The sequence below is a fragment of the Heterodontus francisci genome, chromosome 25 (assembly GCF_036365525.1).
Source record: "Heterodontus francisci isolate sHetFra1 chromosome 25, sHetFra1.hap1, whole genome shotgun sequence".
Classification (NCBI taxonomy): Eukaryota; Metazoa; Chordata; class Chondrichthyes; order Heterodontiformes; family Heterodontidae; genus Heterodontus; species Heterodontus francisci.
In genome coordinates this window covers 37,438,210-37,456,292 of record NC_090395.1, presented here as the reverse complement: position 1 = coordinate 37,456,292, position 18,083 = coordinate 37,438,210, and the positions used below count along the sequence as shown (strand labels likewise).

Below are 18,083 nucleotides of genomic sequence, written 5' to 3'. Positions count from 1 at the left end.
AGGGGTTTGACATTTTACCGTATTGTGGGTTAGGGCCTTGCTCATCTCTGATATGATATTTCAGTAAAGATTCTACATCCCAATAGACCACAGAGTTTACCGCGACTCTGTTGTTTCCTGCTCTGCTCCATTGGTTCAAGTGTACACTTCTGATTTTCTATTTATGCTGATTGCTTTAATTTAGTATGACAAGACTAGGGAGTTGGAAGAAGGAAATAATTCATATCCTGCTGTTAGATAACCTTTCCTGCCAACAGAATTATTGATAAATCATTATTTTTAGACTTGTGTTTAGGTTAAACCTCATCACAGTGATGAAATGGTAATTTTAGAAGTGGATGTAGTATACACCATGTATGTGATTTAATTTCTGGGGGCCAAATTAGATTTTTGACATACAGGAATATAGGACCCTTTGTATGCTGCATTTCTCAACATATTCAAGTAGACTTTTTATAATTTTATATATTTTTAAAATTCATTCTCAGGATGTGACAAGGCCACTCTTTATTGCCTAGTTGTCCTGGATACAACCGAGCAGCTTGCTAGGTCACTTCAGACAGCAGTTAAGAGTTATCCACGTTAATTTGGGAATGGAGTGGTGTAATAAGCCAAGCCGAGTAAATACAATAGGTTTCTTTCCCAAAACAGCATTTGTGAACCATCTGAGGTTTTATGGCAATCTAACACTTTTAGTGGTATTTCCAATTTTTTTTCAAACTAAATTGAAATTATTACGCCACCATGGGACTTGAATTCAAATTCTCTGTAATATTGTTCAAGCCTCTGGATTACTAGTCCAGTAACATAACCACTACACTTCCTTCCTGACCTATTAGTACAGTTTGAAAATATACCCCTCAAAGCTGGACAGAAGACCATTATAATGTTAAATCATGTACACTGTAGTAGTCTGTCAACAAAATAATATATTTGTCTCTTGGCTTGTTTCAACATGTTTCTTGCTAAGAAATTATGACTTTTGAGCCTAGCAATTACTGTTAGCTTTTCCCAGTTATACAACTTTCTTTTGTCCTTTTTTTAATGCAGACATTAACCTGTTTATTTTACAAGGAATGTCATCCAAACATAAAATGATCATTAGCAACAGTCATTTCCTAGAACTACCTGTTCCCTGAATGGAGCTGATCCAGTACAGCTGCAACAATAACATCTATCCAACATCTGTCTCCTCCATCACTGATGCACTGCATGATCCACAATACGCAGGATACTTCAACAGCACCTTCTGTTGTATTTTGTTGCTTTATGAACATGTACAGAGAGTGGGCATGATCATCACAAAGGGAAATACTCTTACATAGCACATTACCATGCCAGTTGTGAGATGTGGATCCCCAAGACTAGACATGCCTTGTGAGCTCTCTGTAACATATCTGTTGTAATATATCTGTAGCAGTCCAAGTTCTCACATAAAACAAACCTATCTTTTGTTCATACCAATTGCTGGGTATCTTCATGTACAGCAAACAAAGCAACACAACAAAACAACAACATTCCACTTCCCTCCCTGAAACTATTGTTTGAGCACCATTGCCACAAGGACTGCAGTGGTTCAAGTAGAAGGCGCACCAGCACTTTTTCAAGACAATAAATGTAGCCTTGCCAGCAGCCCCTACATCCCGGGAAAACTGGTTTAAAAATGAATCACTGAAATATAGCAGAAGAAAAATGACTTCTCATTTCAATAATTGGCACAGTTGCATAAATCTCATTTGGAAGTTATGTTGAACTTGTATAAGACACTAGTTTGGCCTCAGCTGGAGTATTGCGTCCAATTCTGGCCGCTGCACTTGAGGAAAGACGCGAGGGCATTGGAAAGAGTACAGAAAAGATTCACGAGAATGGTTCCAGGGATGAGGAACTTCAGTTATGAAGACACATTGGAGCAGTTAGGACTGTTTTCCTTAGAGAAGAGAAAGCTGAGAGGTGATTTGATAGAGGTATTTAAAATCATGAGGGGTCTGGATAGAGTAGATAGAAACTGTTCCCACTTGTGAAAAGATCGAGAACGAGAGGGCACAGATTAAAAGTATTTGGTAAGAGAAGCAAAAGTGACATGAGGAAAAACTTTTTCACGCAGTGAGTGATTAAGGTCTGGAATACGCTGCCTGAGAAGGTGGGTATGTCGTGTATCCGTAGGCATTAACCGGATTAGAGTTTAAGTTCAAGTTTAATAAATTTCAACTTCTTTTCTTTAAACCCAAGAAAGCCTGTTTGTGCTGGTTTCTTTGCCTTATAATTGGAAAGCAGTGAACAAGGATTCACCAAGGGGGAGCTAAAAACAGTGTGTTTAAAATTAAACCCTGTTACGGTAAGACCAGATGAAGGCTGAGAGGGACCCCTAGACACCTTTCTCACCTGGTCATAACACTTGCTAGGACATTAGGCTTAGGAATGTCTGTACCAAAACCTATGCTAGATTCATGTCCTTGGCAGAGAAAGCAGGCCTACACTGTTCTGGCAGCCTGTTATAGAATATTTCCTAAGAGAGAGAGAGAGAGAGAACAGCTTCCTTCCAGGCAATCACAATATTATGCCTAACTCTGAGAAGTATCATTTATTAAAGGTCCCATATCTTACACTATGTAGGTAAATATGGCAGCCAATTTGTGCAGAGCAAGGTCCAAAAGAGCAATGAGATAAATAACCAGATAATCTATTTCTGGAGGTATTGATTGAGGGAGAGCACCCCTACTCTTCTTCAAATAGTGCCATGGGAAAGGGAAAAAAAAGTTTGAGGGAGGGCTGAAAACAGGGTAGAAGAAACGTTTTTTTTTAAAAGGCTTCTGAAAACAGTGAGAGATTTAAGGAAACAGTTCCCGAGAGCAGTGGTGTAGTGATTGAATGGGCAGTTGTCTGTGTGGATCAGGAGAAAACTGTTGGGGAAACGGAAGACCCACACGTGGATCTATAACTGGCGGACTCCAACATTTAACACTTACTCCCCGACATTTCATCTAAGTTCAAGATGTAAAGATTCTAATTTTATGATCGCTGTCTTTCAAAAGTATCACTTTTAAAACTTTCTAGACTCTTTAAATAGATACAGTCCAAAGCCGTACGATATTCAAAAGTAGTTTATTTTCCTCCACTTGTCAAAGTCGTGAAATTCTACACAAATGGTAAAGTGTCAGCATCAAATAGTCCTCAGTCAGATGGATCTGATGCATGAAAAAAGATCTGCCACACAGCCAAACCATGAGTGCATCCATCCCAACTGTACTGCTCTGGTATGACATTTCCATTCCCCACACGAGCCGTCCTCATAGCCTCTTTGAGTGAGATTGACAATTTTGAACTGAGTTGTGCCTAGTTTTATTCTAAATTCTGTCATCCAACATGGTGTGCTTCCCAAATTAATTTATGTAGGATCCCTCCTACGTGCAGAAAGAGGAGATTTTGTTTGAACCCATGGCCCAAAGACAAATGGAGAGTGTGCAAACCTGTTTCATCACCCAGCCTCGGCCTCCAAATGTTAATCCATGGCTTGCTTTTAACAGAATTACAGCACAGGCTTTTTAGCAGAGTTCTGCACACTTGCTTGTCAATAAAAAAAAATCCATATATATGGAGGAATTGGATGTTTATGTATTCAGTTCATTTTAGATCACCTGATACCAGCAGGCTACAAAATTGAGCTACACTTTCTGACATCACTAGTTTTTTTGCTGACTGAAACCTGAGATTGTGAAATAGGAAGAAGATGGAGGATTACTTGGCTGAACATTATTTTATGCTTGAATAGGCTATGGGATGCTGTTGCCTCCTCATTCTTCTGTCAGTCCTGCAGTCCCTCTGAATAGTATGGTTTCAGTTGGGAGTACTTTCTTGCTCATTTTTTATGACCTTACAATGATTATATCCAATTAGTTGCTCTGTGGTGCAGCAGAAAACCATTTTATGTCGGGGGTGAGTGGGGGGGGGGGGGTAGGGGGGGGCAATGTGCAGGGGGTAAGGGATGGTTATAATCTTTCCTATTTCCGATTATACATTTAGAATTGTAAAAACCATACAACCAAGAGTTGTTACAAAATAATTATACCCATACTTATAAGCATAATGAGAAAGAAAGTTGAAAAAACACATACATTCTTGCTGGCATCGTCAGTTATAAAGACTGCCACATATTTGCAGGATAGATTAATTTCAGGAATGCTTGGTCTCTGTATTTCTCACTTCCAGTTGGTCCCTAGGTCTCTGCTGGCCTTGGAGCCAAAAACCATGGTGAGCAGCATAGGTTGGTGCATTCAAATGCATGCCTTGTTGCGCTGATCCCATCTCTGCTGTGAAAATCTCTACAGCAAACAGACTGGGAAGATTTTCTTTTGCGCAAGTAGCCTCCTTAATAATAATGATAAAACATAGACAATTATGGAGCTCTGCACTGTTAGACTGTACTATATTACCCACCAGCATGCTAGGTTTTAATGGGACACTCTCAGCAGTTTGACTTCCAATCACCACAATACTGCAATGATTTAAAAATATAATTCTAGTCACTGAATGTTCCGAACAAGTATAGATTTACAGTGGTTATACTCTAGTGCATCACTGCACAATTCAAGGCCTGCAGATCAGATCTGTCCAGTTGGATCATTTCATCCAAACCCTCAATCCATTCCTATTATTCAGTACAGTGAGTATACTGGGGAGAAAATGAAAAAAATTCACCTAGATATGGTATGCAGTAAACTCCTTGGCCTCAAAATTCCATGGGTTGAGATCCCAGCTTTGCCCTCAAGCTCTGACCCCTGGAGTTTGTTTGGGAAGTGGGAGGGCACCTCATTAACATGGGGCAGGTCACAAACAAGTGCTGCTATGGGCTCATCTCCAGCACCCATCTACCCCATTGTCACAGAAACACTGGCTTTCCTACATAGTTGGTGGAGGAAGGGGTTTCCCTTCCCGCCAAACCCTGAGCAAAAATCTGACCAGTTTAAAACAAAAGATGCACTTTGTGTTAGTCCAAGTTGCTTGTACCAGATGTTAGCCCCCTTCCTCCCACCTTCTCCAGTGTTGTCACTGTGGAAGGTGGAGGGATGCAGGTTGAAGAAAGCCCCCTTCTTGCCCTGAATATCTTTTGGAAGTTGCAAAAAGGGACAGAGACTCAGCAGATCTGGGTCCTACCCAATATTCCTCATGATCCCCTCCCCAACAGATTGAGTGAAAGTTGCACAAATTCAAAGGAATTCTGGGGTATTTTCTTCTGAGGGATGGGAAGAAGTCGGGGAAGAAACCTGATGTCGCTTAAATCAGAAGAATCAAATAACAGAATAATTCTACAAGAACTTGGAATAAAGCAGGCTTGAGGCCCCAAATGGCTTTTTCTCCAGATGAACCTCATGTTCTTAATCCAAATGCCAGTTGGCAGCATGAATTGGCAATCTGACAGGGGAGGGAACTTACTATACTTGAAATAAGATTGGCGGGGGGTTGGTTCCTATTGGCACAAGTGGCTTAAATGAGCAGTATACTGTATAGTGTCTGTGTAAGTAATTTACATTGGTAAAGAATAACACACAATACAAAGAGTATGGAGTAAATTTATTAGTCTGAACTGTGTTTGGTATCAATGGATTCAGATTAATGGTGTTTTATTGTAATTTTAAAATCAATAGTGCAATCTACAATGGGTTTGAACAAATCTGTTTCCAGATATTTCCTTGTGCTTTATATCAGTGCAGCAATTATTTTATTTAGTAGACAGCCTGTCAATTCAATACAAAATATGTTCAGAAAGGGCATTTTCAGAAAATCCATGGCTGTATTAATGTAATTTCCACAGATGGAAAATAGTTCTGCTGTTACATCTCAACTCTTAAACTCTTGTTATAGAAATTGTGTTATGGTTCCTACTTATTCAGTAGAATAAGGATTTGAAGGTTCCAGTTGTACTCTTGGTGTACGTTTACTCTTTCAAATTTAATGTTGGTGTTCAAGGTTTCTGCCGTCACAACAGCCATAAAATAATCTGTAATAATCCAAGTATTTAAGATGAGACTTGGAACACAATTTCTACCATAGTTGGCATGGACGTATGGCTGCTGTCACATTAGGTTACCCACCTCACTGCTATTCAGAGAAAAAAAAATTAGAACTTCAAATTGTTAATTAGACCAAGAAAGGAGAAATTATCACAGTGGAATAAGAGTAATTACAGAACTTAAGATGGAATCAAAGCCCGAGGGGGGAGATGGGAATGCTAATTCAGTATGAAAGCAGCCATATTACCCATGTTAGGTATTGTAATAATTGCACTCCATCTTTAAAACTTTCTAGAATCACAATCATTGAAGAAATTCCATGCCAGTTTTCATGGCCAAAATGGCTTCCATTTTATATCTATCTGGAAAGAGGAGGTGGAGGAAGACAATTCGAAAGTATTCAAATATTGCCAATTTGACCTGATGTCATTTTATTCCTTCAAGATCATCTTCAAAAATAAAAAGTATAAGAAACTCATTCACCAGACCTAAAACTGATGGGGAGTGGTCCAGTACCTACTAAATGTATTTCAAGCTTCATGGCTTAATAGGATATAAAGGGACCTTGGGACTTAAGATATCTTGGATACAAATTGCTGTATGTTAATGTTGAGTATCTGTGACAGGCGTCCTTTGGAGATGTTCATCCTCGGCTAGCCAACATCAGTGTTCACTAAGTTAATGTAGCGATCAGGCAGCTATTAGTGAATAGAACGGTGCTCATTTTAAACTAAAGCACAGCAGATTGAATAAAGACATTTTTAAGAAAGAACAAATGTCGTTTAAGTAACAGAACATCTGACAGACAGAAAATTCTAATTAACTCTACCCTCCAGCACAGTTGAAACAGAAAAGTATCTTTGTAATCTTGAATGTGCAAGCACCTGTCACGTGTGTATAGCATATTCTCCCTAGATGTTAACACACTTGATAGTCCCAACACATGTCATCTGCAGTCCTACTGTTTCATGATGGTGAAAGCAACATGTGCTGCAAAGAAAAGCTGTTTGTTGGGATGTGCTAATTGCAAAATAAGTACAATAAGCTATATATAAATGGCCACAGTGCTTATGTACGATTCAGATGCAAGTGTAAATCTAAAATTGATTCCTCTTCAATCCTGTTACTGTAACATTTACATGGACTAAATCACTACCCATTATAGACAGCTCCCTTCCCAATCACTCCCACTGAATTGTAGCATGCTCTCTTTTCATCCCCTTCCTGTACAATTGACATGGAGCAAATCACTCCAATTGAATTAACTCCCAAAATACTAAAACAATTCCAATTGCTTCTCACTATGCAGAATTCCAGTTCACGTGCACCAAATCACTGCTCATTACATAGAACAAAATAGTGAAGAAGGCAATGCAGTGGATATCCATTTGACTTTCAAAAGACATGTGAGATACAATGCATTTTCAGAGACTTTTAGCACAATTGAAGAATCAGAGTTGGGCAGAAAGAATTTATGAGATGAAATGTTAGCTAGACAATAGCAAAACAATAGTGTGAGATATGGAATGGTGATTTGTGGAGTTCCACAGGGAACTGTCCTTGATCCTTTACTTTTTGCTGTTTTCACTAATGATCTAGATGAAAAGATAATAAGTGGCATTTCTAAATTTGATAACATAAAATTGTGTAGGTTGGCAAAATGCATAATGGAAGCTTATATTCTAGGGATTTGGAGCTGCTCAGTAGGTAGCCAATTAGTAAATTATGTGCAATATGGATACATGCAAGATAATGGGGCAGGGGGCAGGTTGTTCAACCTTGCCCGTCTAAGAGCGAAGTCCAAAGTACGGAAAGTCCTCATCAGGGAACTCCTCTTTGCTGACGATTCTGCATTAACATCTCACACTGAAGAGTGTCTGCAGAGTCTCATCGACAGGTTTGCGGCTGCCTGCAACGAATTTGGCCTAAACATCAGCCTCAAGAAAACGAACATCATGGGACAGGACATCAGAAATGCTCCATCCATCAATATTGGCGACCACGCTCTGGAAGTGGTTCAAGAGTTCACCTACCTAGGCTCAACTATCACCAGTAACCTGTCCCTAGATGCAGAAATCAACAAGCGCATGGGAAAGGCTTCCACTGCTATGTCCAGACTGGCCAAGAGAGTGTGGGAAAATGGTGCACTGACACGGAACACAAAAGTCCGAGTGTATCAAGCCTGTGTACAGTACCTTGCTCTATGGCAGCGAGGCCTGGACAACGTATGTCAGCCAAGAGTGACGTCTCAATTCGTTCCATCTTCGCTGCCTCCAGAGAATACTTGGCATCAGGTGGCAGGACCGTATCTCCAACACAGAAGTCCTCGAGACGGCCAACATCCCCAGCTTATACACACTACTGAGTCAGCGGCGCTTGAGATGGCTTGGCCATGTGAGCCGCATGGAAGATGGCAGGATCCCCAAAGACACATTGTACAGCGAGCTCGCCACTGGTATCAGACCCACCGGCCGTCCATGTCTCCGCTTTAAGGACGTCTGCAAATGCGACATGAAGTCCTGTGACATTGATCACAAGTCGTGGGAGTCAGTTGCCAGCGTTTGCCAGAGCTGGCGGGCAACCATAAAGGCGGGGCTAAAGTGTGGCGAGTCGAAAAGACTTAGCAGTTGGCAGGAAAAAAGACAGAAGCGCAAGGGGAAAGCCAACTGTGTAACAGCCCTAACAAACACATTTTTCTGCAGTACCTGTGGAAGAGCCTGTCACTCTAGAATTGGCCTTTATAGCCACTCCAGGTGCTGCTCCACAAACCACTGACCACCTCCAGGCGCTTACCCATTGTCTCTCAAGATAAGGAGGCCAAAGAAGAAGAATGCATTTTGGTGCAAAACGCATTGAAGAGCAGGCATAGTCTACAGAGTTCTTTTGATTCAAAGTATTCCCCTTTTCTATGTGGGGGCATGATGTGTTCACCAGAAATTTCAGATATTGTAGTAAAAATGTCAGTCCTGTTGCCTGCATGGAGAAGCTCAGGTGGGGGTTCACTCTCCCTGCTGTGCTGCTAGCATGATAAACACCACCAGAGACCATTCCCAGAGCAACTTCAGAGGAAATAGTCGGGGATGCAACTCAGTACAACCCGAGAACCATTTCTCTGGTTGGTAATATGGTTTCCTGGGATTCAGTGTTTTCAGAGCAGTCCTCAGGTTGTTCCACAAGTGGCTGCATGTAGTGACGCCACTAGGCTGGCAAGAATGGAGATAGTTGGGTAATTCCCCTGTCAAACATACCTGGAGACAGCACTGCTGTAAGTGACTGGGATTAATTTTAGTCACATAATTTGTATTGTGTAACTATCCTCCACTCACTGCATTTTGCTGAAGAAATAATCTTGCTTTGTCAAGTCAGGAGTGTGATGGAATACTCTCCACTTGCCTGGATGGATGCAGCTCCAACAACACTCAAAAAGCTCAACACCATCCAGGACAAAGCAGCCCGCTTGAGTGGCACCCCATCCACCATCTTCAACATTTACTGCCTCCACCACCGACGCACAGTGGCAGCAGTGTGTACCATCTACAAGATGCACTGCAGCAATGCACCAAGGCTCCTTAGACAGCACCTTTCAAACCCGCGACCTCTACCACCTAGAAGGACAAGGGCAGCAAATGCATAGAAACACCACCACCTGCAAGTTCCCCTCCAGGCCACACACCATCCTGACTTGGAACTATATCACCGTTCCTTTACTGTCACTGGTTCAAAATCCTGGAACTCCCTTTCGAACAGCACTGTGGTGTGCCTACCCCACATCGACTGCAGCAGTTCAAGAAGGCAGCTCACCACCACCTTCTCATGGGCAATTAGGGATAGGCAATAAATGCTGGCCTAGCCAGCGATGCCCACAGCCCATGAATGCATAAAAAATAACGGGAGACTTTGCTGTAGTTTTGCACATGAAGTTTGTTTGCTGTAGTTCATAAAGACTATTTTTTAAATAGACTATGCTCACTGAGTAAATACACTGCATGCTATTATACACTGTTTAAATAGACTGCTGAATAATTACACTATTTGCCTTGGCGTGCAGTTTAAATCGACTTCATTTGCTGAGTAAATGCACAAAGCGGCGGCGTTCGTCTTTGTGACGACAAGTGTAACTACACTTTTGGGATCTGCTGACATCAATTACATATGATTTGTTTTCAGTTTCAATGTGAGGGTGGGGCTCAGGGGATAAGGCACATACCACTAACGCGACAAACTTATCTCAATGTCCAGTAAATTCACACGGGCACTGGTACCTGACTCATTCGCTGCAGCGAGAACTTCCGTCTTCATGGGGGAAAAACAGCGACCTCTTCCAGAGTGCTGCATTGCCAGCGAAGCCACCGCCCCCTAGTAACGTCACGATCTGAAGACACGCCCCTGAATAGCCAGTGAGTTTTATTATGATTTTAAATACTTATGACACTTTTTAAAACTGTTATAAACTTTTAAATATTTCTTAATACTTGCATAACAGTTTTTAAAAGTATGTTTTCTTCTTCTTGAACAAGTACATCTCCTAGATTTTCCCTTTGCTTGTCTTTCCTTCCCCATTAACTTCTTACAGGTTAGGTGTTAGTACTAAAGTAAGGAGATGAAATATGGTTCCTATTTCATATAATGAGCTGGAAAGTGATGAATTCTTTCCACTGAATCGAGAACATACCACAGCAATTTATAAATGAGCACTACTCAAGGAATGAAAGGGAATACTTCTTGCATTGGATTGTAAAATAACCTGACACCCAGTGCTGTTAATGCTGGTAAGTAGGTTCTTTTAAAAGGGAGCTTGACAGATCTCTGTTGCAGAGAGGTAGCAGCTTAAATCTAGGATCATATGCTCGGCAACTGGATTGAGGTTTGAGTTATAGGGCCTTTTGAGGATAACCCTAAATGGGTGCTACCAGTGCCCTTGTGGACTTACTGAACGAGATTAGCTTGTTGCATCGGTGGTATGTGCCTAGGGTCTTAAAAGAAGTGGTTGCGGAGAGAGTAGATGCATTGGTTATAATTTTCCAAAATTCACTAGATGTTGGAAAGATCCCATCAGATTAGAAAATAGCAAATGTAACTCCTCTCTTCAAGAAAGGAGGGAGACAGAAAGCAGGGAACTAAAGGCCAGTTAGCCTAATATCTGTCACAAGGAAAATGCTAGAATCTGTTATTAAGGATGTTATAGTCAGGCACTTAGAAAATCTTAATGCAATCAGGCAGAGTCAACATGGTTTTGTGAAAGGGAAATCATGTGTGACCAATTTATTAGAGCTGTTTGAGGAAGTAACAACTAACGTGGATAAAGGGGAGCCTGCAAATGTGGTGTACTTGGATTTCCAAAAGGCATTTGATAAGGTGCAACATCAAAGGTTACTACACAAAATAAAGAGCTCATGCTGTAGCAGGTAAGATATTAGCATGGATAGAGGATTGGTTAGCTAACAGGGAGCAGAGACTCAGGATAAATGGGTCATTTTCTGGTTGGCAAGCTGTAACGAGTGGAGTGCCACCAGGATCAATGCTGGGGCCTCAACTATTTACAATTTATATCAATAACTTGGATGAAGGGACTGAATGTATGGTAGCTAAGTTTGCTGATGAGACAAAGATAGGTAGGAGAGTAAATTGTGAGGAGGACATAGAGTCTACAAAGAGATTATAGATAGGTTAAATGAGTGGGCAAAACTTTGGCAGATGGAGTATAATGTGGGAAAATGTGAACTTGTCCACTTTGGTAGGAAGAATAGAAAAGCTGTATATTATTTAAATGAGAGAGATTGCAGAACTCTGCGGTACAAAGGGATCTGGGTGTCCTGGTACATGGAATACAAAAATAAGGACATTTTGCTACAGTTTACAGGGCATTGGTGAGACCACATCTGGAGTACTGTGTATAATTTTGGTCTCCTTACTTAAGAAAGGATATAATCACATTATAAGCAGTTCAGAGAAGGTTCGCTCGACTGATACCTGGGATGAAGGGGTTATCTATGAGGCAAGGTTGGACAGTTTGGATCTGTATCCATTGGAATTTAGAAGAATAAGAGGTGATCTTATTGAAACATATAAGATCTTTAGGGGACTTGACAGGCTGTATGCGCAAAGGATGTTTCCCCTTATGAGAGAGACTAGAACCAGGGGACACAGTTTAAAAATAAGGGGGTCTCCCTTTTAAGTCAGAGATGAGGAGAAATGTTTTTCTCTCAGAGGGTCATTATTTGTGGAATTCTGTTCCCCAGAGAGCAGTGGAAGCAGGGTCATTTAACATTTTTAAGGCTGAGTTAGATAGATTCTTGATTGATAAGGGAGTCAAAGGGTATAGAGGGTAGAGAGGAAAGTGGAGTTGAGGCCACAATCAGATCAGCCATGATCTCATCAAATGGCGGAGCAGGCTTGAGGGGCCTATTCCAGCTCATAATTCATATGTTCGTATGTATGTATCCCCTGATTCCCAACCTCACATTGAAACTGAACACAAATCATATGTAATTGATGTCAGCAGATCCCAAAAGTGTAATTACACTTGTCGTCACCGAGACTAATAAATAGGGTGATTTATTTTTCACTACAACCCAATTAAAAGCATTCATTTGTAGTTAGGTTTTGGAACATAATTATTTAGTAGTTTACATTTGATTTACTTCTGCTTTCCATTGCTATGTTTTATGAGAAGAGCTTTTGCTGCTATAAATCTTGTCAGGCAGATACTATATGGCATTCCACTTAATCACAAGTCTGATTTGAGCAAATTTTGTCCATGTAGCAATTTCTTTCCTCTTCATTTTCTTTCTTACTGAACCATTATAAAAATCAAGCTGTCTTGTTTATATATATATATATATATATATATATAGTTATGATCACGTCCATGGTTTGTATTAATTTTCTCCAGGTAACTTTTGATTTGGGAATTGATTTTTTTAAATGCAAGACAAATGAAAACACCTGGTTTGAAAACCTGGCAAACAAACCTAGGGTGATTACAAATCACCGTGTTTATATAGTAAGGCCATATTGGGAATTGTAAAGGCCCGATACAATGGGAACCCTTTTTAACTTGTTGATGGAGATGTTGTGTCTGAGGCTGCCGTCATCAAGGGTTTAAATTATTCACATGATTTCCCAGAACAAAGAGAAGATTTAAAGTTCAAAAATCTCTCCATGAATGCTTACAGAGACAGAGTTAGAGAGGTGAGAGCCATAACACCATGGGTGGCCTTGTTCAGTTGGGCTGTTGGAATCAATAAATCTAGGAGAGCCTGTCTGTCATTGTTAGCAATATAAATTATTCATGTGGATATCAGGAATCAAAGAGAAGATTTGGAGTTGGAAATAATTAGTTTAAATTGCTATCTGGGACATCCCTTATGCACTACATTGCTATCGAAATAGATTTTGCTTGCGAGATGGCTTTTGGGAGAAAAGAGGCCATTAGGAACCAGGGATGTTTCTGTTTTGAAGTAGGTCCGTACTCAAGCTGGGAAAGCCAGATTCATGAGGTTATGAGGTAAACTGGAGGATTTGCCGCGCTGAAGGTAAAGGGAGAATCCACAGGAAACCTCAAACCTCGGAAGACAGCTAAGAAATTAAGGAAATCAAAGTGAATTTCCAAGAGCTGTGGTACACTTTGGATTGTACCCGGCAGGAAGATCTCTGATAGTCTCGCGCTACTCAGGGATACGATCGCCTACGTACGGGACAGGAGGGTGGACACCTGCCTCATCAGTCTGGACCAGGAGAAGGCTTTTGACAGGATATCGCACACCTACATGATGGACGTGCTTTCCAAAATGGGGTTTGGGGAGGGAATCTGCAATTGGATCCAACTGCTCTACACAAACATCAGTAGCGCAGTGTCAATCAACGGGTGGGAATCTGAAAGTTTCCCGATCAAATCTGGAGTCAGACAGGGCTGTCCTCTGTCCCCGGTCTTGTTTGTTTGCTGTATTGAACCCTTTGCTGAGTCTATTAGGAAGGATGCGAGCATAAGAGGGGTGACAATCCCAGGCAGCGGAGGCACTCAGGTCAAAACCTCCCTGTACATGGATGACGTCGCCGTCTTCTGCTCGGATCCGCTGTCCGTGCGCAGACTGATGAGCATCTGCGACCAGTTCGAACTGGCCTCGGGAGCCAAAGTTAACCACGGCAAGAGCGAGGCCATGTTCTTTGGGAACTGGGCTGACCGATCCTTTGTCCCCTTCACCGTCAGGTCAGATTACCTGAAGGTGCTGGGGATATGGTTCGGAAGTGCCGGGGCGTGCACCAAAACATGGGAGGAGCGAGTAGCCAAGGTACGACAAAAGTTGGGCATGTGGGGGCAGCGATCTCTCTCCATTGTGGGTAAGAACCTGGTCATCAGGTGCGAGGCGCTCACGTTGTTGCTTTACGTGGCGCACGTCTGGCCCATACCCCACTCCTGCGCCGTGGCAGTCACCCGAGCCATTTTCCGCTTCGTCTGGGGATCTAAAATGGACCGGGTCCGGAGGGACACGATGTTCAAATCTCTGGACATGGGCGGGAAAAATGTACCCAACGTGGCCCTCATCCTGATGACCACCTTCGTGTGCGGCTGCATCAAGCTATGTGTCGATCCCCAGTACGCAAACTCCAAGTGTCACTACGTGCTGAGGTTCTATCTGTCCCCGGTGTTGTGAAGGATGGGCCTGGTCACATTGCCGCGGAACGCACCATGCAGTTGGGCGGCGCCGGACCACCTATCCTTCGTGGAGCAGTTTCTGCGGAAAAACACCTTTGACCACCGGTCCATCAGGCAGTGGTCTGCACGGAATGTCCTCAAGGCCCTACGGGAAAAGGAAACGGTGGATCCTGTCGGATGGTTCCCCGAGCAGACCGTCAAAGTCATTTGGCGGAATGCCTCATCACCAGAACTTTCAAACAAGCACCAAGACGTAGCTTGGCTGGTGGTGAGAAGGGCCCTCCCCGTCAGATCCTTCATGCACACCCGAAGTCTCGCCCCCTCCGCACAGTGCCCCCGCGTTGGCTGTGGTGGGGAAGAGACGGTCGCCCACCTCCTCCTGGAATGTGCCTTTGCAAAGCAGGTGTGGAAAGAGATGCAGTGGTTTTTGTCAAGGTTCATCCCAAGCAGCTCTGTAACACAGGAGTCTGTGCTCTACGGGCTGTTCCCAGGGACGCACACCGAGACAAACATCAACTGCTGCTGGAGGACTATCAATTCGGTGAAAGACGCCCTTTGGTCTGCCCGAAACTTGCTGGTCTTCCAGCGCAAAGAGTTGTCCACCGCCGAATGTTGCAGACTGGCACATTCCAAGGTCCAGGACTACGTGCTGAGGGACGCACTAAAGCTTGGGGCAGCCGCAACAAAGGCTCAATGGGGAAAGACCACAGTGTAAGGTTCCCCCACCAAGCTGGACTGAGGGGCTGGATCCATGGGAAACCCCTCGAACTGTATCGTTAATATTCTCAATTGCTGTAAATGTAAAACTGTAATTGACATGACAATTGTGAAACGGAAGGGTTGGGAAGAAACTCATGACAGTATTGAAGGAAACTGATCTCCCTTGCAATGTTTGTATTTTTTGGTGCTGTTTGGAAACTGTTTGGCAATGTAATTTTTACAGATTTTTATGAATAAAGTATATTTTGGATATAAAAAAAAACTTTGGATTGTTCCCAGGAAGAGTAAACATACCACCAGATCCTGTAACATATAGGGAATTTTTGTAGGTGGAAGTAAAAGTTAAACAGGAGTGTTCTGTAAGATATTTAAGTTTAAAATATAAATGTCTCAATTTGTAGTGTTTCACTTGTACAGTAAAGATTTTGTTTAAAACGTGAAATCTTGTGGCCTAACTCTTTCAGTAATAACTGGGAATTTGGCTTTCTCTTTTTAAACATTACTCGTCTCTAACAGGATCGTAACAATATTGTTAGTCAGGTGAAGGGGGGGGGAGGGGGCAGCGGTAGTCACAGTCGCCCCTCTTGCCCTTCCTCTTTTTTTGACCGCAACAGGGTTTATTCCTTTTTTAAACAGTGGTTATGCTTACCACCTCAGTGAGTGTTTGTTTACTTTTTACCTTTAATGTGATTGTGAAAGAACCAATCGAACAGGTTTTCTTGAGTTTAAACAAGAACGAGGTGAGTTTATTATATTCAACAAGCTACACCTGATAAATAAATAAAAAATATGCTACACATTCACACACACATTCATACGAGGATCACACATGCACAAATAGATTATAAAGTAGAAAGTAGGTTTTGTGGTTGGATTAAAGTCCAGAATAAATGCAACTTAAATACACAGTCTGTGAGCTTGGATGATTTGGTGGTCTTCTGGCTGAAATTGTATTCTTGAAGTCTTCGGCTGGTCAAAGTGCACTTTGTGGTTGGCTCGCTTGGGTCAAGGGGCTTTCTTGGAGGCAAATTTGTAGGTGGCTCTCTTCCCCTGGCCTCTGTCAGTAGCAATTTGTATGTCTGGAGGGTCCACAGTTGCAGCTGGGGTTCAAACTTGTTTTATCTGGAGAGAAGAGAGAGAAAGGGAGGCACACTGCCTTCTCTGCTGCTGCAGTCTCAGTTATTGCTTGTCTCTTTTTGTGTCACAAAACTCCCCGTTTTACACGGCCTGGAGAGATGGTCACATGGTTCTCTCAATCCCCTTTGTTTATAATGAGCTCCAAAGTCTAAAACCCAAAACCCCTCTCAGGTGGTATTGTCAGTATTTACTCCCTGGAGGGACGTCTCCACTCATGAATGCCTCGAGATGTCTTTGAATGTCCTGCTAATGAGGGTGATCTGGGTAATCCACTCAGTTAGCCAAAGCATTGTCATGGCTGGGCTTCCTGTTAGACTTGTGTCTCCAATTCAAACTCCTGGTATTTCAGATGCAAATTGCGGTGGCCATCTTGGTTGTCAGTTTTTTTTTAAAAGTTAACTGTAGGATTTTTTCAATTAAAAGTTCAATGTAAGTTTCCAAGCAATAATTAATATTTCTCATTTGACATATCATGTTTTCTTGACATTATTATTTTGAGCTGTTCCAAACCAGTGATCTACAGTAATTCAGAACCCTCCCTTCTTTAGCCTGTGCTTAGTGATACATTAATAGATTGTAATGCATGAGTTGAACTTGAATGGGACAATTAACACACTAGTGAACAGCCAAATGCTTTAAACAGCTCCAGGCTGTGTATAACCTATGTTGCAACATTCATTATAATCAAGAGTAAATAGGGCAAAAGCAAGCATTTACCACCTCATGAGATATTGTTTTGTGGTAGTTAGATTTATTCTAATGACAGCTATTTTATAGAGAGGTGCAGCTGGGCTACCCCAACTTGTTATGAAAGTGCCTCTGTGTTTTGTTAAATATATTTTTCAGGATTCATTTTTGAAAGATTAAAAAAATGTGAAACTTAGAGGTTTTCGAAGGGGATCATGTAAAGGCCACTTGACTTTGAAAAACAGTCCTCGAAATTGTTTTTTAAAAGGGGCACTGAGAGGTCTTGTGAGGAAAACAAGCCTTTCCGTGAGACCACCTGACTTCCAGCTCAATAAACAACAAAGATCTTTGGACACCTATAGAAACTGTTTACAAAGAAGTGACAGGGCAAGATTGATGGAGGTCAAAAGGTTGACCTCCTGTTGTCAGCTTCACTTTAGAATTGTTTTGAGTAGGGATTTAACTGTATAAAAAGGGAGAGAAGAGAATTCCCAAGGAAGGAGAGAAGACCACAACCCAGCTTAGCTTTCCAGCATCTCTCTAAAAGACCCTGAGAAGTTCACTGTGTCAACTCATCTCATCTCCTGTCTTTGAAGAAAAGCCTGTTAAATTAATTCTCAATGCTGCCTGAAAAGAACTGTTCTAAAAGATCCCAGTGACCTATCTACATGGACTCCGAGGCCAGACTGTATGCCAGTTTTGGAACATAACATATCTCAACTGTTTTTCCTTCAAGAATGAGCAAGTATTCAGCCTAAGTGTTTTGTTTTTTGTCTTTTTTTGTAACAGAGCTCTAAACAACAATCCCTTTTATTTTCCTGGTTATATGTGTGTGTGTGAATATGAAGGGCTAAGATAGAAAGGGAACTTTAATA

General features: G+C 41.8%; 1 protein-coding gene across 3 annotated transcripts in view; it reads left to right on the top strand.

The window, feature by feature from the left end:
* The window catches only part of LOC137383832 (alpha-1,3-mannosyl-glycoprotein 4-beta-N-acetylglucosaminyltransferase C-like), a 305,702-nt gene that overhangs the window by 163,483 nt on the left and 124,136 nt on the right, over positions 1-18,083 (top strand). The window contains exon 2 of one of the 3 annotated variants that reach the window (XM_068057106.1): positions 10,248-10,405. The exons of the other annotated variants lie outside the window; for them this stretch is intronic. The gene's annotated coding sequence lies outside the window, so the exon portion shown is untranslated. The remainder of the gene's footprint in view (positions 1-10,247; positions 10,406-18,083) is intronic. 3 annotated transcript variants of the gene reach the window in all.